General features: G+C 40.6%; 1 long non-coding RNA gene across 2 annotated transcripts in view; it reads right to left on the bottom strand.

The window, feature by feature from the left end:
* Window positions 1-3451: 3451 nt before the first annotated feature.
* LOC134304323 (uncharacterized) overlaps window positions 3452-23739 on the bottom strand; it is a 35946-nt gene continuing 15658 nt past the window's right edge. The window contains exons 2-4 of one of the 2 annotated variants that reach the window (XR_010007816.1): window positions 4728-4863; window positions 4358-4472; window positions 3452-4260 (exon numbers count right to left, since the gene is read on the bottom strand). This is a non-coding gene — a long non-coding RNA (uncharacterized LOC134304323). Of the gene's footprint in view, window positions 4261-4357; window positions 4473-4727; window positions 7013-23739 lie in introns of those variants that run through there. The other variant, XR_010007815.1, reaches the window with a different exon arrangement.

Here is a 23739-nt window from a genome sequence, read left to right as displayed (position 1 = left end):
ATGAACACTTGTAGCTCAGAATGATTGAATCTGGAAAATGTTTAGTCAGTGTCATCAGTAAATACTCAATATTCTCCTCCAGAGTGAGATCAGATCAGGGCGTGGAGAACGTGGACATTGCTCAGGCGATGTTTACTGTACGAGGAACCGGGTGTCGAAGCTTTATATCTGGCAAAAGTGTCCACAATCAGAGGTATGAACTTAACATCACATTACACCGGGTCATGTTATTGACTGTTACAGAGATTAAATCACTGCTATTATAAACTAACTTGTGATTGCGACCTGGAGAGGCGAGCTCTCATACACATACAAATGGAGCTTCGCTCTTGTGCTCTCTCTCCCTCACCCTCCTAAACACACCTGGATGGGTTTGTTAGAATAAAGTGAAGAAACTAAAGACTTTCTGAGATAAAACTGCATTTTAAAATATCAGTTTTAGAGACTGCAGTAATGACAGATTTGTCTATATATTGTTGTTTTTGCACAAATTTGTTTTATTAAACAGTCAATTAATTAGTCTTTTTGTTATTTTTAAATATTATGTGATTGTAATTTCTTCTCCATATTAACCACTATTAGGAGAGAAAGGGGAATTGATAATCAGCCATTTTAATACATCAAAAAAAAAAAAAAAATGGTTTCCATTCTGCATCTTTCATGCAAGCAGATTGTACCCAACAAAAATGGCATTCATTAATCAGAATCGGTTTGATTTGAGGTCATATCACCTAGCACTAGTTGGAAATAATGTAATTAAATTATAAAGAAAATCAAACGTATTCCTGTTGTATTATGCTGAATTACATGGTTTATAATGTGCTGGTCATTGGTAAATTTAATCAGTTTTAACTTCTTTTCTGCAGAATACAGGGTGGGCCATTTATATGGATACACCTAAATAAAATGGGAATGGTTGGTGATATTAACTTCCTGTTTGTGGCACATTAGTATATGGGAGGGGGAAAACTTTTCAAGATGGGTGGTGACCATGGCGGCCATTTTGAAGTCGGCCATTTTTGATCCAACTTTAGTTTTTTCAATGGGAAGAGGATCATGTGACACATCAAACTTATTGAGAATTTCAAAAGAAAAACAATGGTGTGCTTGGTTTTAACGTAACTTTATTCTTTCATGAGTTATTTACAAGCTTCTCTTTGTTTACAGCCATTGACATGTCGCAGAGGTTAACACGTGAGGAGCGGATAGAAATTGTGTTGATGTCTGGTGAACGCAGTACCCGGGTCATTGCAGCAGATTTCAATGCAAGACACCCTACGAGACCACCCATCTCCCATGCTACAGTTAGCAAACTGCTTGCCAAGTTTCGTGAAACTGGTTCAGTGTTGGATTTGCCAAAATGTGGAAGCATGAAAACTGTCACTAATGAAGAAACATCAGTGGCTGTCCTAGTTTCATTCAGCAAGAGCCCACAGCGTAGCACTCGCCGCATGTCACTGGAGAGTGGCATCAGTCGAACATCCCTTCGGCGGATATTAGCTACTCACAAATGGCACCCTTACAAACTCCAGCTGCTGCAGCATCTCAACGAGGATGACCCAGATCGGCGCACTGAATTTGCAGAATGGGCAAAACAAAAATTGGAACAGGACCCTCAGTTTACACAGAACATTTTGTTCAGTGATGAGGCAAACTTTTATGTGAATGGTGAAGTTAACAAACAAAACCACCGCTATTGGTCTGACACTAACCCACATTGGATAGATCCCTCCAAGACTGTTGGAACACAAAAATTTATGGTATGGTGTGGTATATGGGGTACAAAGATAGTGGGGCCATTCTTCATCAATGGAAACCTCAAGGCCACTGGATATTTGAAATTGCTACATGATGATGTGTTTCCCTCTTTATGCACTGAAGCTGGCACGTTCCCTGAGTTTTTCCAGCAAGATGGTGCACCACCACATTATGGGTGTCAGGTCCGAGCATTCCTAGATGAACAGTTTCCTGGAAAGTGGATTGGTCGTCGTGGGCCAGTTGAATGGCCCCCAAGGTCTCCCGATCTGACCCCCTTAGACTTTTATCTTTGGGGTCATCTGAAGGCAATTGTCTATGCTGTGAAGATACGAGATGTGCAGCACCTGAAACTACGGATACTGGAAGCCTGTGCTAGCATTTCTTCTGCGGTGTTGCTATCAGTGTGTGAAGAGTGGGAGAAGAGGGTTGCATTGACAATCCAACACAATGGGCAGCACTTTGAACACATTTTATAAGTGGTCAGAAACTTGTAAATAACTCATGAAAGAATAAAGTATAAAACACCATTGTTTTTCTTGTGAAATTCTCAATAAGTTTGATGTGTCACATGACCCCTCCCATATACTAATGTGCCACAAACAGGAAGTTAATATCACCAACCATTCCCATTTTATTTAGGTGTATCCATATAAATGGCCCACCCTGTAGAACGCCTGTGGCGTGATGTGTGGTTAGCTGTCACGCAACTGTACTATGGTGTTCTTCACAATCTGGAAGAAGATGGCCTTCTTGACATCACCAACAGCTTGCACCTCTACTGTGTTCACTACACATTTCTGCCACGACTGAAAGATGATCTGTCCAGGTTTACACACGGCTGGGATAACCATCCAATCCGAACTGAACAAAACAGCTGTGGCACCTTGGCCTCATGCAGAATCCAGTCAGAGAACCAGAAATGTCAGAGGTAATAGAAAAAAACAATTGTTTGAGTGCCTTTGGGATTTTATTAATGTATGCAAGTAACACGTATTACCTGGCTGTGCATATTTAGGGAATTCAGATTGATGCCATTGACTGGGAAGATTCCGGATTGACTGTACAAGAACCAAACCAAGGCATCGTCCTGCCAGACTTAGACTGTCCACTGGATCCTGAGAGCTTTGAGCTGCTTAGGTTAGCTGTACAACCATCTGCCTTATCGGATAGCTTTGGCCGTGATATCTATCTGATGTGTATACGTCACGCTTCTTATCTGTTGGAGACCCGTCAGGGTATGTGTCCTAAAAAGTATTTTTAGGTCATAGAAGCTAATGTGTTTGTCCTGTGTGTCATAAAGTGTGTGTGTGTTACACTTACATACTATAATTCCTTTCTCTTACAGTCTAGAATTAAGGCATCCCAATCCTGCTTCTGGACCTATAGCGCTGCACATTTCAACTTTCAACCAGAAAACTGATGTACAGGGTCTGGCATATTTACGGGCTTGTGAATGAGCTCTTTCTGCTGAACTTTTTTTTTTTTTTTTTTTTTTTTTAAAGGACCATGCTGCTTTGTCATCATTTCTGATGAATGGAAATTTAAGAATCTCATGTTAATTTCTTTGTAAACAAAAAAAATTCATGTCCTACATTGTCCACAGTGAAGTAAAATAAATATTACTTTTGTTCTCTCTGTGGCAGCTTGGTATGGATGGATTTCAATGTAAATTTACAATGAAGACAGTCACAGAATTGCACCACAACAGATATGTAGTTTAATAAACAGTTCAGAGCTACCATTTCTTCTGATTTATCAGCCATAATACATTCTTTTTTACCATTACATGCAATGGCAAATATAGCAGGTAGAAGGATATGGAACATTGACACTGGTAAGAGATTTATTCAGGTTTAATAGAAAACTCATACTACATTAAAGGGCATTTATTACTGCTTTAGTATATAGCCTGAACATAACGAAGCCCACTGACAACTGTAGATTAACTAAAAATTGATATCTGAAGTGTGAATTTATTTAAAACATTAAAACTGACCTTGCATTTTTGCAAATCAACCTCACAGTAAAGACATTGTGCTCTTTCAATAAAAAAATTCCTTTGAACTAGGAGGAGTTAAGACTGTCAAGTGAAGAATTAACTAACTTTTTCAAACTGACAGGAAAGGCACTGCAAACTATGAGAAGCAAAACTGCCATCTGAAAAGTGATAACCTGTGAAAAATATTAAAAATGAACTTGCACTTCAGGTCCTTTTAAACAAAAAATAAATAATGGAAGCATTGTTCACAAAAAAAATAGAAGGGGGGCAACCACCACACTAACTCTAAATGAGCCCAAACCCTGTGTGATGTGTATCAATGCATGACAGCAAATCATTTTTGAAAGATTCAAAATCTTCATAATGGCCAGGGATCTTGAGCACCTCAAAGCAGGTAGATGCTGTTGGAAGGCTACCTTTAACAATTTCAAAGGTGAGCGCTCTAGGTATAACCTCCCACCCTGTCCAGAACTTTAGCAGGCTTTTGACTTCATCAGGAGATGCTGGGAATGGAAATACATTTAAATTACCTTAAGGTATAATTTAAAAATTTATATATACATACACACTACAGAAGTAGGATTTTTTTTCAGAGATTACCAGTTTCAATAAATTGTCTGAGGAATCCAGAAATGCAGAACTTGGTAGCTAGTGGGTATTCAGAATCAGAATCATCTTCCTCTTGTTCAGGCCAGCAAACTGCCTGAAGAATTAACTACACAAAAACAAAAATACACAAGAATGAATGAATAACCTTTTTTCTAGATAGCTTAAGGATATTTTTGCCAATTCACATACTTTAAAAAACATTTGCAAGAAAAATTAAGCAATTAAATGTAGGTTTCTAGAATATACATGAATCTTATTTCATAAGGAAGATTATTAAATAATGGCATTAATACAAAAGATGATCACAGCAAACCTTTTTTTCCATTTATTTTATATGAGGAGGAGAAAGTTTTGGACCAACCTCTGGGGTACACACGAATGACTCTTGGGAAAAGCAGAGGCACCGTGTCTGGGCGCTGGGACAAAACTGGCCACATCGGGGTTTCCTTGAGGCCACGTCTCATTTGTTTGATCTGCCGTGAGATCCGTCCAATTACCTATTAGCAAAATTATACAGGGCATTTTATATAAAAATGGCAATAATATGCAACACCAAGTCTCTCTCTCTCTCTCTCTCTCACACACACACACACACACACACACACACACACACACACACACAAAATGATAATATTCAAATGTCTGATATGGTGTCACGTGTCATTTTATACTTTACGTTAACATGCGACCGTACCGATGATGCTAACAGGCTAACGCGTGTTAGGATAAATCTTTTAGTTCAAAAGGTCCTGAAGAAAGCAGTCGAAGGAAGTCCAGAAAGTACTCTTTAAAAGTTCACTTTATTAAGTGTAAAAATAATCTGTGAATATATATCAGAGCTAAGCCGACCGGCGCTCCTTACTCCTGCAGTCTACACACACAACCACGTAAGAAAGAGAGCCCTTCTGTCCGCGCCGTCCTTTTTTAAACTAGTCTAGGCTCCTTCTCCTTTACTGCTGTTGAAGCCAATGAAATGTGCTAAAGAGGCCCAGGCTCCGCCCTCTGCCAAGAGATCATGGCCGCCATTTTGAACAATAGACCATGCGGCGGCCATGCGGCATGCATGTGGTAAAGCTTGGAAAATGCCGTAAAACTTCCCATATTAAATGTACGTTTTTATGTTCCGAAAAACCTAACAATTCCCCCTTGAAAGCATCTTAATGCTTTCACATTAACTTTTAACTATAGGTTAGGTGTTTTCTAGATTCCAGGAGATAAGGATAGCCGTCAGCAACCCCCAATTTAACCCCTTCTGACTACATGGCCACTGGGCTGAATTTTTTACAATAAAACGTTTCTAAAAATAAAAAGGCTACCAGTTAAACTAAAGGAACCGTACCTATCGCAACAGCTCCTAACCCTAAAACAAACAAACAAACAAAAAATAATAAAAACAGGAAATCAAAAATAAAGTAATTTAAAAAATAGGAAATCAAACACGAGAAAAATAAAATAAAAACAATGGGTGCGTGGCTTCTACAGGAAGTCCGTTCAGGTTGTCCTCCACCAGACGGAGCTGCAGATATTCAGAAGGGGCCCATAGCTCCTGTGTCTCTGCATGACTCCTAATGTCTTATGGATTCTCCCCTGTCGGCCTTACCTGTTTCCACAGCAGCACAAACATTTCCTAAAAATAGCAGAGTACCAAACATATATACATTGTAAACAATCCTGAACTAACCCCTTGCGTTTTGTAGCTAAACTATGTGTGTTGCACTTAACTAGTGTTTTCAAAGATGGTCTATGTGTCTGCGAACTATATGTTTATGTTTTTGTCTCCTAGTCTAACTAAATTCTCCCCCCTCGTCTTGTTCCGCTCCGTTGATTCCGCTGGACTCTTCTTCCACATGGTTGGTTTTGTCGGGCTTTCTGCTGTGTTTAGTTCCCTGTAGGCAGGTCCAGTTAGTGGCACTTCTGTCCCTTGGAGTGGGTCTTCCAGTCCCCTCAGTGTCTGCCTCTGCCAGTCCTTCCCAGTCTCCTTCCTTCATCACGGTGTGTGATTAGTAGTGCTGGTCCTCTCTCCTCATCTTGTCTGGTCGGTTTTACCTTTAATTAAGCAGAGTTAGTAGCACTTATACTGCTCGAAGTGGGTCTTCCGGCCCATCTTCAAGGGCATCCTCCTCATCTTCATCTACATGATATCTCGACAAATCAGCCAACACCATCTGGATAACTGGTGGATCCTGCCCCCCTCTGCTTCCTCTACTCACTATATCTATTAAAAAATTTTCTATTAATACCCTGATGCACGGGATACCACAACAACAACATATCACTAAAATTACCAATCCCACGCATGCTGACATCACCAAACTCGCAATAACTCCCTTCCATGGCCCAACCATCCCTTCTAGCCACTTAACCCATTCATACACACATACAATCATACAACAGACAAACATATAAGCTACTTACCCAGCCCTCACCGCAGCCACCCCACTCTCAACATCGGGATACACGGCCACGGTGAGCTTAGACACCACTGCCGCAAGGCTTTCTGGGTAAAGCCCGTGCCAGACCCAGTGGCGACGCTACACTGCCCCCTCCCTAAGGGTCAACCGTCCCGGTGACCCACTCACCAGCGTCCACTGGGTGGCTCCATGTCCGGACCGCACCCCATTACACTGCCGAGTCGCTCTTCCACCCACTGCTGGACCGGGCACCCTGCCCCTACAGCCACCTGGGCTAGCACACTCGGACAGACCGGGCATATTGGCTCACCAAACCATCAGAGCCACCCAAACACCACGATCCCACTTCTGACACCAATGTGGCGCCGGCGAGTAAGGAAGGTTAGCGTCAGGGCCGCAAGTGAGCTGCCTTTGGCAGTTCATTCAGTGTTTTAGCGACAGACACCCATTCATATACACATCCCTTCTGAAAAATGTCCCCTGTTTATCGGTTCTGGTTTGTTGCTCCTGAAACAGGTGTAATTGTCTTTATAAGCTTTGATGTTGGTTGGGGTTGGTTCCTGAGTTAGTGGGTGAGACATGGATAAATTCTCTATGTGTTAAATTAGACATTTTAGACCGCTTTAAACAACCTTTCGAGCAAAATCTGTAACACGTATTAAGACAAAGATAAACTGATACACCCTAGAACAGAAGATTCCTGCCTAGTCGAAGAATACGAGTATTCTTTTAACATTCACTGGCACAACTCACTCGGTTGTCCAAACACAACTCAGACAAAAGAACGTAAACCTCAGTACAACAACAGTGTCTACTGGAAACAAACAATTACTTCACCGCGACCGACAATGGCCCTATGGAAACAAACATATACTTCAGGGCAATCGACAGTGATCCCCTGGAAACAAACAATTACTTCACCGCGACCGACAATGGTCCTATGGAAACAAACATATACTTCAGGGCAATCGACAGTGATCCCCTGGAAACAAACAATCACTTCACCGCGACCGACAGTGGTCCTATGGAAACAAACATATACTTCAGGGCAATCGACAGTGATCCCCTGGAAACAAACAATTACTTCACCGCGACCGACAATGGTCCTATGGAAACAAACATATACTTCAGGGCAATCGACAGTGATCCCCTGGAAACAAACAGTTACTTCACCGCGACCGACAATGGTCCTATGGAAACAAACATATACTTCAGGGCAATCGACAGTGATCCCCTGGAAACAAACAATTACTTCACCGCGACCGACAATGGTCCTATGGAAACAAACATATACTTCAGGGCAATCGACAGTGATCCCCTGGAAACAAACAATCACTTCACCGCGACCGACAATGGCCCTATGGAAACAAACATATACTTCAGGGCAATCGACAGTGATCCCCTGGAAACAAACAATTACTTCACCGCGACCGACAATGGTCCTATGGAAACAAACATATACTTCAGGGCAATCGACAGTGATCCCCTGGAAACAAACAATCACTTCACCGTGACCGACAGTGGTCCTATGGAAACAAACATATACTTCAGGGCAATCGACAGTGATCCCCTGGAAACAAACAATTACATCACAGCGACCGACAATGGTCCTATGGAAACAAACATATACTTCATTACTTGTCTCTCATACTGCATTAACCCTTCCTGCTATATAAAATTTAACTTCAAATAGTTCAAACTGATCAGAGCAGAAGGTGCATACACATTACATATAACATTTTCTACACTTATTCTACTTCATCATCGTCGCATGCTAGAAAGCCTTCAAATTTTCTAAATCACATTTTTCCCAATACAAATCACCAATCCACTATTTATTATTTACTCTGCCATACTTAAAATAACAACCGCTCTGCTATATCAACTTCCATCAGTCCTACAAACCCCTGACTTATATTATTTATTCATTCAGATTTTTTACCCCAACTTTTGGTCACTGGTACTAACACACCTCCTGCTTCTAACAATACAGACTCCATTTCCCACAATCCAACAGACTCTCACATGATCATCTCCTGCTCCTAGTCAGCCAATCCCTCATGCTCATCATCACCAGCGCTTTGATCCAGTTTGGCTTTCTTGAATCACATTAAACTACTTAAATAGTTCCACTTAGTTAACTGTCTACTAGACTATTCGGTACTTCTCACTTACCAAGTTATTTTCTTCACTGTTCCCTCAATCTTTAAACTGCACTCATCTATGATCATGCATAGTATTGCCACAAGGTTTACTGCACCACATTGAACCAATCTAACTTCTTCAATAAACTATATAATATAAAATGAGTGAGTTGACCTGATCAATTAGCTAGAAAAGATTCATCGGATACAACACAAGCATCAAATATTAACAATTGCCAATTAACAATTTCCAAAAAATATTAATTTAAATTGAATCTTACCGGAGTCCATGTAAGCAATTATATTTAATCTCCTGAGACCCGAGCTTTGATTTTTTCAATGCATTTTCCCTATTCCTTTTGTTTTAACCTTATTAGTTGGGCGACACGGTGGCTCAGTGGGTAGCACTGTCGCACACTGTCACAGCAAGAAGGTTCCCCCTCCACGGAGTCCGCATGTTGTCGTGTGGGCCTCCTTCGGGTGCTCCGGCTTCCTCCCACAGTCCAAACATGCCAGCGAGGCGAACCAGAGACACTGAACTGTCCATGTCTGTGCCCGATATAACCTGAATCCCGTGCAATGAGCAACCACCGCTCCTGTCATAAATGTAACCAAAGTGCAAAACATAACGTCAAAATCCCAATAAAGAAGCAAACAAACTTTATTAGTGTTCTAGTACTTTTGCTACCACTAGCTGGCAGACAAAAGTGTCCACTAATGGGGACAATCGATCGAAGTTTAGCAGGTCAAGGAATAAGGCATAACAAAACCAAAATTTAATGTCCTCATATGTGAGGTAAGACTGAAGATTACCTTCACCAGGCGTCCCTGAATCTGCATGCATATACATACCTGAATCTGCATGCATATCCGTAGGTCTGCCAGTCCAGCTGCCCCAGCACAGTGTATCACAGGATTTAATACACAAAGCGGCATATTAAACATAAATTCTTATTCCTGCCATAATACTCCCCCCTTTTTTCAAATTTTACAATCAAATCTTGAAAATAAAATATTACAATCACTAGCGATGTGTCGCAAAATGAATCGAATCCATGAATCGGCTCTTCTAACCGAAACAAAGGAACCGACTCTTCCGGGAGTCGCCATGTAAATACGCGGCTCTTCAAAAGGAACCGAGACAAAAGACTCGATTCTCTGTCGCAAAACTCACTGAATTAGTTTTCCAGTCGCGATTTCTTTAGCGTTTTTTTCTTCTTCTCGGTAACAGATGCTATTCAAAATGTAACAATTACTAATACAAAACATACTTAAGCAAAAGCAAAATTACAGTCTGTGAAATGTGCTTTAAAAACTACTGTGTTACAGTAACCAGTGTGATCAGAGCGGTAACACTAAGCACTGGCTTCGTGTATGTATGTGTATTGATCGAATTTGTTTAAAATCATATCCCCGCTATTGAAACATTCCCCACTTGCGACATATTGATGTCGAATTATTGTCCAGCACTACCCCATACATTAAACAAAGAAACAATATAGCAATCTCTCAATAATACATGCACCAATACACCCAGCAAATCTCCTATCACGACTAACAAGCGCTGTGTTACTCACATAATTTTAATCTTATTCACTATAACAACTCTGATTAAGGAGATTTTCCTTAATTATGTGTGAAAATGTCCTATGTCACACATGGATGAATTCCACTCTAAGTACCCCCTTTCCTGGTTTAAGAACCTTAAAGTTTAAGAACGCTATCTACCTTAAAACACACTTAATAAGGTACCATAAATACTTCATCTTAACTCAGTTATCTTAAGATTATAAAATCAGATTAAATTATAAAATTAACTGCAGCACTTACCCAATCCAGGCGTACAAAGACAAAGATAGCCGATGGACAAGAGATACGGCAAGCTGCTCACATAGAGCCAAAATGGCGGATAGACAGAAAACCACGCTCAGCTCTCCCAGAGCCAAAATGGTGGACAGACAGAAAACCAGGCTCAGCTCTCCCAGAGCCAAAATGGTGGACAGACAGAGAACCACGCTCAGCTCTCCCAGAGCCAAAATGGTGGACAGACAGAAAACCACGCTGCGTTCTCAAGAAAAAAATGGCGGATAGACAGAAAACACCGCTGCGCTCTTTGGTCCAAAATGGCCGCCGAACAAAAGAAACCACGCTGCGCAACCCAGAGCCAAAATGGCGGACAGACAGAGCCAAAATGGCGGACAGACAGAAAGCCACGCTGCGTTCTCAAGAAACAAAATGGCGCCGACAAACAAAAGAAACCACGTTGCGCATCCAGCACACGGTTTCACAGACAAACATACACAGAGACTTACTGACAAACAAAACTCCTGATGTACTATTTATCGAACCGAATTTAGAATTTAGAATAAACAAATTACTCCAGCCCCGTTCCCGAAACAGACAGGCTAGTTAGAATTTTAGAACGACCGAATTAGGCTAATTTCGTTACCGAAACAGACGAACTAGCCTAGTCTCGTTTCAATAACAGCCAGACTCCTTTGAGATTAATAATCAAATTACCCGAATTCCGTTACCGAAACAGACGAATTCGTTAGAATTTATTACACTCGAATTAGGTTCGCTTCGTTACCAAAACAGACAAGCGTCCTTTCCCTTCAATTGTGTCCCGGGCCCAGCCGCTGCCGAACACATGGCGCCTTTACCATTTATTTTAACCGGTCTGGTTCGAACTCAGCAATCAGGAAACATACATTTTTTAGCTCCAACATATATTCACAGTTTTAAACTATCTAATGATACTTTAGTAATTTAATCAGACACTTACGGATTCCGAGATTCACTTTCACACTCAGTACGCTAAATAATAAATGCAGCTAATATACAGTGTATCACAAAAGTGAGTACACCCCTCACATTTCTGCAGATATTTAAGTATATCTTTTCATGGGACAACACTGACAAAATGACACTTTGACACAATGAAAAGTAGTCTGTGTGCAGCTTATATAACAGTGTAAATGTATTCTTCCCTCAAAATAACTCAATATACAGCCATTAATGTCTAAACCACCAGCAACAAAAGTGAGTACACCCCTTAGTGAAAGTTCCTGAAGTGTCAATATTTTGTGTGGCCACCATTATTTCCCAGAACTGCCTTAACTCTCCTGGGCATGGAGTTTACCAGAGCTTCACAGGTTGCCACTGGAATGCTTTTCCACTCCTCCATGACGACATCACGGAGCTGGCGGATATTCGAGACTTTGCGCTCCTCCACCTTCCGCTTGAGGATGCCCCAAAGATGTTCTATTGGGTTTAGGTCTGGAGACATGCTTGGCCAGTCCATCACCTTTACCTTCAGCCTCTTCAATGAAGCAGTGGTCGTCTTAGAGGTGTGTTTGGGGTCATTATCATGCTGGAACACTGCCCTGCGACCCAGTTTCCGGAGGGAGGGGATCATGCTCTGCTTCAGTATTTCACAGTACATATTGGAGTTCATGTGTCCCTCAATGAAATGTAACTCCCCAACACCTGCTGCACTCATGCAGCCCCAGACCATGGCATTCCCACCACCATGCTTGACTGTAGGCATGACACACTTATCTTTGTACTCCTCACCTGATTGCCGCCACACATGCTTGAGACCATCTGAACCAAACAAATTAATCTTGGTCTCATTAGACCATAGGACATGGTTACAGTAATCCATGTCCTTTGTTGACATGACTTCAGCAAACTGTTTGCAGGCTTTCTTGTGTAGAGACTTCGGAAAAGGCTTCCTTCTGGGGTGACAGCCATGCAGACCAATTTGATGTAGTGTGTGGCGTATGGTCTGAGCACTGACAGGCTGACCCCCCACCTTTTCAATCTCTGCAGCAATGCTGACAGCACTCCTGCGCCTATCTTTCAAAGACAGCAGTTGGATGTGACGCTGAGCACGTGCACTCAGCTTCTTTGGACGACCAACACGAGGTCTGTTCTGAGTGGACCCTGCTCTTTTAAAACGCTGGATGATCTTGGCCACTGTGCTGCAGCTCAGTTTCAGGGTGTTGGCAATCTTCTTGTAGCCTTGGCCATCGTCATGTAGCGCAACAATTCGTCTTTTAAGATCCTCAGAGAGTTCTTTGCCATGAGGTGCCATGTTGGAACTTTCAGTGACCAGTATGAGAGAGTGTGAGAGCTGTACTACTAAATTGAACACACCTGCTCCCTATGCACACCTGAGACCTAGTAACACTAACAAATCACATGACATTTTGGAGGAAAAATGACAAGCAGTGCTCAATTTGGACATTTAGGGGTGTAGTCTCTTAGGGGTGTACTCACTTTTGTTGCCGGTGGTTTAGACATTAATGGCTGTATATTGAGTTATTTTGAGGGAAGAATAAATTTACACTGTTATATAAGCTGCACACAGACTACTTTTCATTGTGTCAAAGTGTCATTTTGTCAGTGTTGTCCCATGAAAAGATATACTTAAATATCTGCAGAAATGTGAGGGGTGTACTCACTTTTGTGATACACTGTATATACAGAGAACGTCTGTTTACCTTAAGTAGGCGCGCGCCTTGTACTGAGTACAAAAGATTTTTCAGAATTCCTGGTCTTACCTCAGTCAGCTGAATTAATTCTGATGCAATTCTCAGACCTCTTGAACCATCCTCTGGCTACCATTTGTTAGGATAAATCTTTTAGTTCAAAAGGTCCTGAAGAAAGCAGTCGAAGGAAGTCCAGAAAGTACTCTTTAAAAGTTCACTTTATTAAGTGTAAAAATAATCTGTGAATATATATCAGAGCTAAGCCGACCGGCGCTCCTTACTCCTGCAGTCTAGACACACAACCACGTAAGAAAGAGAGCCCTTCTGTCCGCGCCGTCCTTTTTTAAACTAGTCTAGGCTCCTCCTCCTTTACTGCTGTTGAAGCCAATGAAATGTGCTAAAGAGGCCCAGGCTCCGCCCTCTGCCAAGAGATCATGGCCGCCATTTTGAACAATAGACCATGCGGCGGCCATGCGGCATGCATGTCGTAAAGCTTGGAAAATGCCGTAAAACTTCCCATATTAAATGTACGTTTTTATGTTCCGAAAAACCTAACGCGCTAAACGATGCTTCGTCCTGTGTTCGTTATGAACACGAATTCTAACATCAAATTAGCCAAGTACAAACGACCACTGAAAAAAATAAACCCTAGTACTTAATGTGAGGTTTAATAAGGATGAGAAAGAATAAACTACTTACTGGAAAGGCTCGGTTGGTCTGCTCCTCAGCCATAGCTCTCCATGTGCTCCTCCATCAGCATATATACACTCCGTGATCAAAGACGCCCCTCCCTATGACCTTAGAGGTGTTTTGTTATTGGCCAGGTGCACGTTCGATTACATCTGCGCTCGTTTGCTCTTCCCGAGTACCCCGGATGTTTCCTTGAATTTTCACTACCTGAAATTTCACGACCTGAATTTCCATGACCTGAATTTTTATCACCTGAATTATTTTTTTACCTGAAATTTTGGTCATCTGATTTTTTTTTACCCGAAATTCCAAGACCTGAATTTCAAATACCAAAAATTTAGCAGGTAAAATTTTCAATAACACCAAATTTCACACACTTTTTTTCCAAAAACATGATTTCTGGTTCAAGTTCTGGTGACACTGATTTAACTCCATATTTATGGATGTTAATTATGGTAAAGCAGCATTGACTAAATTTGAATTCGGATAAAATAGCGTGGTTCTTCTTCCAAAGGTAGGTTGAGTGAAAGACAATTAGAAATGTTGAAAAGTAGTTAGAAAAAAAAAGAGAGACAAGGGATGTTTTGGTATGTAGGTTATTGAGTCTAAGAAACGTGCACAGAAGTCGCAAGCAGTATGTAAAACTAACAAAGCAGATGTCTAGTGTGTTAAATCTGTTTCAGACCCAGACCTAGGCTGGTGTCCCGGTCCGTGTCCTCAAGTTCAACAGGAAGCTGAGGCAAGAAGCCATGAGGGTGCCATTCCACCTTCTGAACAGCACCGCCCAAGATCTCCACATAATAATCTACTAGACCTGCCTTCCAAACCTGAAGCAGGAAGCTCAGCTGTGCTAAGTACAACCTATGACCCGCCCAGTGAGGATAGAGAGGACCTGTTCTAATCCAACATGTTTTCGTCCCTTCACACTTGCTAGACTGGTGAATATCGTTTGAAGGAGAATAAAGATGGACAATAAAGACATGCTACATTTCTCATGATTGAAGTAGCAGGACCTGATGGACATGTAATGGTGGTTCATAGTCCAAGGATGGAGAATGACATCAATGAGGTGTCCCAACAACTGACACATCCTCGTGAAGTTGGAGGAGAAAAGTTCTCAGTGGAGCTGAGACCTACCACAAATGAACTAAAACGTCTAATGGGTCGGAAGCTGGGAGTGGACATTTCACATGTCAGAATAGACTGGACAACAGACAATGTCACACAGTGAAATGTGACCTGGAGTCATAAGGACAACAACAAATGCTTCATTTGCAAAAAAGAAGGACACTGGCCCAACAAATGATTAAAGAGTTGAGAACTATGGAGAAGACTGAATGATGGAGGAGGACCGGACTGAGGACAAACCAAAAGGATCTGGTGAGTCAGAATTTTCTATGCTTTGCAAAGAAGAATTGCTTAAGCTAACACCTATACCTGTTAAATATAAATGATAAAATCCAAGTAGCTATAAAACATATAGAACAAAGGTATTTTCCTGAAGGAACATATGCTAGATATTCTGAACCTTAAAATGCCTATGATTTAAATTTTTGTGAATGGTAGTGAGATACAGTTTTTGGTAGACTCAGGAGAAGGGAGTTCAGCCATTAGAACTGATGAGTTTGAGGTCATTCCAAAGAAAGTAGAAGATTCATGCATTCAGTTGGGGCAACAGGAGTCACGGTTACTGAATATTATTCAGTGCTGTCAAAATGCCATTTGCAAGGCTTTGAGCCTTTCAAATTTTCCTTTCTACTGTCAGATCATTGTCCAGTGAATTTACTGGGGCGAGATCTGATGTGAAAAATTAGGTATTACCCTGATCAGTGAAACTGACGGGCTAAAAATCCAAATTACCCAACATAACTCCTTTCAGGGTGTAATGATAAACATTAAACCCTTACTTTATGTTTATTTGTGGCAACTCTGCAACCACAGCATGAATTAAGTGAATCTGAAGCTCACAGAACACGCTTACTTGCTTACTAACCAAGTGAAAAATGAAGATTTGCATTGCACTTAAGAGATCCAAGATGGGGAGTCAGATGAACGGTATGAAAAGGAGTGTTTGAGAAACTTAGATAAGACTGAGGTTGTTTTGGAGTACAAGTAGGAGCGAAGTTGAAGTTGACTTGCTTAGAATTGATGAAAGGGAAGGCTAACCACACCTGATTGACAAAAAAAAAAGTAAAAGGCTGTGTCCCAATTGTGTCAATGTGTAAAGGTTGTAATGATCACAGTGATTTGGGTTTTTGAGGGTTGGAACTGTTGTCGTGTGATGGTTGAACAGACATTGTGGATATTTTGGTGATTGAGAATAAGCGAAATGTCTGATTTCTGTATTAAGTTGATCTATGTCTCTCATGAGGAGAGGACAGCTGAGTTGTGTACAAATGTGTAGGACATGGTTGGTTGTGTCCAAAAGGTCAACATGGTTGGTTGTGTCCAAAAGGTCAACAGTGAATGATTGTTTGTTGGCAGCTCCAACGAAGAAACAATGTAAAAATGACACGTTGAAACTATTATGCCACCTAGCAAAGATAAAGACAGCCTTTAAAAATTACAATTAGTAAAACATTTAGTTAGATTCCTAGGTTAAATGATCTCTGTCGAAGGTAAAAGATTAGGAAATGGCAGAATAAGAAGCCATTCGGAAAAATACCCATGCCAATCACAAAAAAGCAACTAATGTTTTTCTTAGGTATGTGATCTTATTGCAGAACTATCATCTCTAAGTATGAAGTCCTCGAGGCTCCCTTAAGCAAAATTGCTGATAGGAAGGGCCTACAGGCCCACAGTGCACTTAGTTGGAACATCGAAGCGGACAAGGCCTTTGAACACCAACACTGCGAATTCAGGATCCAAACAGACCATTCAATAAGACAGTGAATGAAAAAGGAGTGTGTATGATGTCAGTATTACTCCAGGGTCATGGAGGTAAACTAAGACCAATAAATAATTTTTTTTAGCTAAATTAGACCTTATAATAGCAGGTCTCCAATGTGTTTGAGAGCTGTGCCAGCTGAATACTGATTTAATAAACTTAGTAAGTTAATAAAATTTGACCTTGTTGGTACCAAACTATGTTTCTCAATTGCTGAACAAAGAAACAAACAACTGATAATGCCTAGTTCACACTACACGATTTTTGCCCTGATTTTCGCTCGGCGACTGGTCGGCGATTGATTTTCCGGGTCGGAAGCAACTCAGCGTTCACTCGGCGATCAAAACTCGGCTCTCAGTCGCTAAGTGTGAACTACCCAACAACTCGACCCGACCGGCTCGCCGACCGCTCGGCGACTGGATTGAGTTTTCTAGCAGGTCAGATATCTGATCTCAGATGTGCGACTGGAAATGAGTGACATGTCGAACAGCCAATGAAAACGCAGGATACAGCGTGAAGGGAAACGCAGGAGAGGATATAGTTTATATCAGGATACACCGGCACACACACGTAGTATTTCTGATTTGATCGTCCTCTACAAAACATAATACCCACGCTGCATTACAAAATTATTAATTAACCTCAAACTTACTACAGAACAAGCCATATACTGTTCGTGTTGCCAAATCCACTCAGATTCATTTATTTTTCATCAGACCACAAACACTTTGATCTCTCGCTACTTGTTGACGTGCATTTTTGGACGTGGTATCGTTAAACTTCTCGTCACTTCTCACGTGTGTTTTTGTAAAGAAAAAAAAAGCGAGACCAGAGAAGCTCGCCAGTGATTCCAGTTGGTGATAGATCGTGTAGTGTGAAACCCCCTATCGCCGATCAGTCGTGTAGTGTGAAATATACACTGACTGAAAGATTCCCGAGTGCAAGAGATTCAGTCGTGTAGTGTGAACTGTACAGCGACCTGACGACTTGGAAAGTCATGTAGTGTGAACTTGGCATAACATGACGGCAGCCAGATGGCTGAGGTATAACAATGTATGACCTGAAATGACTAACATCACACTGAAATATATAATGTATTTAATCCTGATACTGTTCTTCCTAAAGAAAATGAAGGTGAACCAAATGATTGTATTAATGTTGTTAATGAAGTTTGCTGTCCTAGATTTACAGGATCAGATTTACAGGAAACTCCAAAAACTACAAAATCCAGATATGAATTTGTTTGTTGATTAATCTTCATACAGAAGGAAAGAAACAGGAAGAAGCTGTGTGGGGTATGATGTAATGACAAAAAATGAAACCATTAAATCGAAATCACTACCATCTCATCTATCAGCTCAAGCTGATGAATTAGTAGCATTGTAAATTGGCTAAAGGAAAAAACTATTAGCATTTTCACTGACTGTAGATGTAAATTTGAAGTAGTAAATAAGGCCTTTTGACCTATTTAGGTAAACCTATCACAGATCACGACCTGATTTCTGCACTTCTGGATGGAATCCTATTTCCAAAAGCTATTGATGTATGTAAATGTGAAGTTCACACCTCACGTTCTGATCCCATTTCACAGGGCAACAACGGAGCAGACATGGCCAGAAAAAAAAAACAGCAGTGAAACGTCCAGTAGATACATATTTTGTGTTGTGCAAAAATGATTTTTGTTTCAGCTGACCTGACAGCCATCCAGTCCTTTGCCAAGGCGGAAGAAAAGGCTGAGTGGAAGTGAGCTGGGTGTAACAAAAAGGACGAGGTTTGGTATGGTCCAACTGGTAAGCCACGTCTTCCCAAAAAAATTGTTTCTAGATTATGATAATTTGACACATGGTCGAGACCATGTGTCAAAAAGGAGGGATGCAGGTAGTATCTGAAGACATTGGTACACCAAGGGCTTAACTAGCTTAACGAATTACTCCCAAAAATTTTGTGAATGCTGCATGATTTGCAAAATAAATAAGGTTAGTAGGGGTATTAAAACTCCTTAAAGTGCCCAACCACCTGATTGACCATTTCAGCATTTCCAGATTGATTTCATTGATATGTTCTCCAAATGGATTGAAGCATTCCCAACTAAGGTTGGGACATTAAAAACAGCATGTAAGTGCGGTAGCAAAAGCACTGACATAATCCAAAAGTGGGGGATCCGTGAAAGAATTGGCAATGTACTCCATTTGTCAACAAAGCATTACAGCAGGTCGTGAGTATGTGATTTATTGATTTAAAACAACAGTTTGCCCATCACCCAGCCTGTGGGGCCGTGGAGCAAAAAATGGCACACACAAATTGACAAAATGTCGTTCAGATACTGGTCTGACATGGGTTAAGGCCCAGCCAGTGATAATAATGTATATGAGAACCAGAATAAGGGAAAAACAAACCTAAGCCCTTTTGAGATACTATTTGGCAGACCTCCAAAAACAGGAATTGGGCCCAGAGAAACTCCAAGCCACTCACGGATGAGTGTGAGTAAAATGTTAAGTTATTGCGAAACCTGTCCTCTGTGTTGTGTGAAGTTCACAGGCAGGTGAAAGACCAACGGGTACCTATCTACATGATCTGAAATCCAGGTTACTGAGTGATGGTGAAAGACTTCAGGAGAAAAAGCTGTAAAGCCAAGAGGTGGCTAGATCCATTCCAAGTGCTCCTAACGACACAAACCATCGTTGCTGAAAGAGCCACGTGGATCCACGATAGCCATTGCAGAAGAGTACCTAAACCAACTGAGAACCAGACAGAGGAGGAATCAACTGAAACCAGCCCTGACACACACACAGAGCAAGATTAAAGGGGCAATGTCGACTTGCACAAAAGTCAGCTAAACATGTTGAGCCAAAGGAGAGGGGTACCTGATAAAAGAAGAGGACGCCATCGAGCAGCTGTCGTTGCAGCGTGTGAAATGGCTGATTGGTCAAACTGAAAAAACCTTTGAACACTGTGTAATAGAATACATCTTGAATCAAAATCCAGAACATTTAATGAAACAGATTTTCACCTCAGTAACTAGTGAAAGAGTCAACTGTGAGCTTGTGTGTGATTTTTTTCTGATTAAACAGGATCACCAAAGTGACATTTGGAACCTGTACAAGATCCAGAGACTGAGAGTGGGACCTGAGGACAACACACCTGTGTTGCAGAAAATTGATGTAGATTAGATAATCTATAGAGGAAGGGTGTTTCTAAGCCTCGGTGAGGTGGGACGAGTGCTGATCGGGCGTGCCCGCACTCCGAGCACCAACATACGTCAAAAATGGCAAAGACTCACCTAACCTAGCAATTTTAAAGTCTGATGAAAATGAAAGCCCATTATTGACACATGGTGTATTGCATGTTAGCATGCCTAACATTTGATGTGGTTTAGATAGGTTAAATTAGGGAAAAGATAGCTCAATTCTTAAACAGGTGTTCGAGAATTAGGTATCAGTATTACTGTTTATGAAAAGAACTAAAGTGTTAAATTGATGTAAATAGTTATTATTTACCTATTGAGTTCCTTTTGACTGAGAGTTTTTGTTTTGATTATCTTATCACTGAAGTTGATAGAAGTTTTTGATGATTTAATGTCTTTTCAGCAGTTGGGTTTTTTTAAAAAATATTTTTTATATTTACTTATTTTTATATTTAATCATTTACACAAATATTTACTCACATTTATCTTACTCGTATAATGATATTTACTGGTGATTTTTAAATGTTTTCTTTTCTTTTCTTTTTTCTTTCCTTTATGAAAAATTTTGAAGCATTTAATCAAGGTAGAATGGTTGTCTGATAGGCTTAATCATATAATTTATTTTATATGTAATCATTTCTTATGTAAGTCATCCTGTGCTGAACCTGTGGTGTCGAGTACACTATCGCATCAGGTAGGTTGGTTGGTAAGATGGGTAGGGTGTGGAATTTTCCCTAAATTGGAAATTGGTTGATAATTAGCTCGTGAGGATTTTCTAACGAGCCTGAGGGTTTTTTGCCCACCCCTGGGGGATGGCAGGATGAACAAGCAGATAGTGTGTAACATTTATATTAAGCAATTATATTAATCATTCTTACATTAAGACTTTATTAATCACTTATGAGTTTGTGACATAAAGTCACAAAAAGAGGGGAATCTATTCTTAGCAATATTCTCAGAAATATTCCTAGCAAAAAACAGTATATTAATTTCATTAATTTTTAGGTGTGTTTACTGTATGATAACAATACCTTAAAACTCTGACATGGGAAGGGTATGTATCTGATGTTAATTGTAAATTTAAAGTTTGTTTAGTATATACAATTTTGTTAGTGTTGTCCAGGAAGGACAAGAGGAGGGATTGTGAATGGAAATTTTATATTTTATTAGTTATTTGCATTCAACTTATAAGTTTCTGCTTTCTAAGTTCAATTAGCAGAGGTAGAAGAGACTTTTGGAAGGGTTCTTAGGGGCAGAGATATGTTGACCTTGGCATGGGCTTCTTGCTTCCGTGGGAGTGTATGGGTGTCAGGACAGGGTTTTGATACAGGTGCATTCTTGTGCAGGTACGCCATGTTTCTAACAAACTGACTATTCTTGTAGGATGATAAACAAGTTTGGTGTGGGAAGTTGACCTTGAGCTGGGTTGCTGAGCAGAGTTAGTCTGAAGGGGCAGTAAGCGGGGTATAAATACTGTGATAGGGCAGACGGAGTGGCCCTTTCTCTCCTGTAAAAGCATGTGTGCGTTTGCATTGAGATTGGCCCTCAGCTGAGTAATAAATTGATTATTTGCTTTTATCATTATCCCGATTGTCTGTGTCAATCCTTAAGGTTTATTTTGAATTCCCACAACAATATGTTAAAGTATCATTGTCTCAATCTGAACAGCAAATTAGAATTATTATATGTCCACTATGTATAAAAAGTTATTACTTATAAATGTTAATGAAAATAAGAGAAACCTTGGAAATTGTAATGACCAAAGATTCAGGCTGGCCTCAGTTCAGTGTTTATGAATTTTGCAGCTTCAGCAGGAGAAGTGAAGCTCCTCAGTTGACCACCGCGTCGAAAACAAAGTTAAGCAGGGAATCGGAGTGTGTGGGTCACCTGTAGCTCCCTCAGTGCACGCATAGCATCGCTGAACTTCCTTCTTTGATCCATCACCTCAGCTGTGTAATCCGGAAAAATGAATACTTTGTGTCCGTTATAATCCAGATTGCGACTGTTTTGGAGTCGAAGGATCAGTTCTTTCTCATTATAGAAGTGAATTTGTGCGATGATTGCTCGGGGTCTCGCTCCATCCAGAGGCTTGGGCTGAAGGGTGCGATGAGCACGATCAACAAACAGTGGCTCCTTGAACTGAGCAGCGCCCAACAAGTTGGGCAATAGAGCAGCTACAAATTCAGTAGGCTTTCCCTTCTCCTCTCCCTCCGGAATGCCGACTATTTTAATGTTGTTACGATGTAACCGGCCCTCCAAATTGTCCACCTTCCACTTAAGAGCTTTATTCACTTTCTGTATATCAGCTAAAGCTGAATCTACCGAGCCGATACGAGCCTCGTGATCAGTAATCTGTCCCTCTGCTGCCTCCATCCTTTCCATGACCGACTGTAATGTTGTTTGCAGATGTTGAAATGACTGTTCAAATTTGTCAAACCTCTCATTGATCGTTTGCAGTATTCTGTTAGAGATCTTCTCCCACATTAGCGGTATCTCCTCATCACTCCTTTCTTGGTTAGCCCCGTCGCTAGCGGAGTTATTCGAAGCTAAGGCTAACTGTTGAGAGTCTTTCGGTTGTTTCGAGGTTTTAGGTGGCATTTCGAGTTCTCGGTGAAACAAACGAGGTCGAAAATAATTAGATTTATATTAAGCTGAACATATATTAAAAAAATTAAAGAGACGATGAAAATTTAAGTTTAAAACTCTATAAAGCTGTCCTCCTGAAGAAGCTCATTTGTCATTAATTCAAAAAGTCTTCTTCAGAGGCTCATTGTCAGAAAAAACATATAAAATCTTACTATATCTCCTATTGTCCACCACTGCAATCTATTACAATAATTACACACACAGATAGGCGCCGCACACACACCTCTGTGTTTTTCTCTCATGTAAAGGGGAGCTTTTCTCATGGGAGACAGCTCTCTCTCGCTCTCACACACCGACACAGACACACACACTGTTACTCTCTCTCACACACTCAATCTTAAATGCTATGTCGACTTATTTTTCTATTTTCCTATAGCATGCTTCTTCCATTACTCTTATTTAATCTTTTTAACTCTTCTCTTTTTTCCTTTATTGCTATTTCTCTATTTCTCATTTCCCTTCATTTCCTTATTTCCTATTTCTCCACTTTTTCTCATTTCTCTTTATTTTTTTTATATCTCTTCACTTTTCCTCTTATTTACTCTATTTTTTTTAATTGAATACATTGAAAGGAGAACACGGCCCCTCATTTCTTAGAAATACAGAGGAAACGCAAGAAAGGGGCACAATTAAATGAATAACAGATGTAAATATACCTCACTAATTTGAAAAACATGAAATTGTAAAAGATTGTGTGTCTATTTCTGTATTCATTATCTTATTGAACCTGAAAATGTTTGGGTTTAATTACAGCTGGGTGTCTTCAAAAACAACAACTTACACTTAACACTTAACTGTGGTACAATATTGACTATTACAAAAACAGGTGTTGCACTGGCAGGCAAGTGGAAAAAAAATAATGCTAATTAATATATAGCGACATGTTGGCTTGGTGGGTAGCACTGTCGCCTTACA

The sequence above is a fragment of the Trichomycterus rosablanca genome, chromosome 27 (genome assembly GCF_030014385.1).
Source record: "Trichomycterus rosablanca isolate fTriRos1 chromosome 27, fTriRos1.hap1, whole genome shotgun sequence".
Classification (NCBI taxonomy): Eukaryota; Metazoa; Chordata; class Actinopteri; order Siluriformes; family Trichomycteridae; genus Trichomycterus; species Trichomycterus rosablanca.
This window is presented reverse-complemented; position numbering and strand designations above follow the sequence as displayed.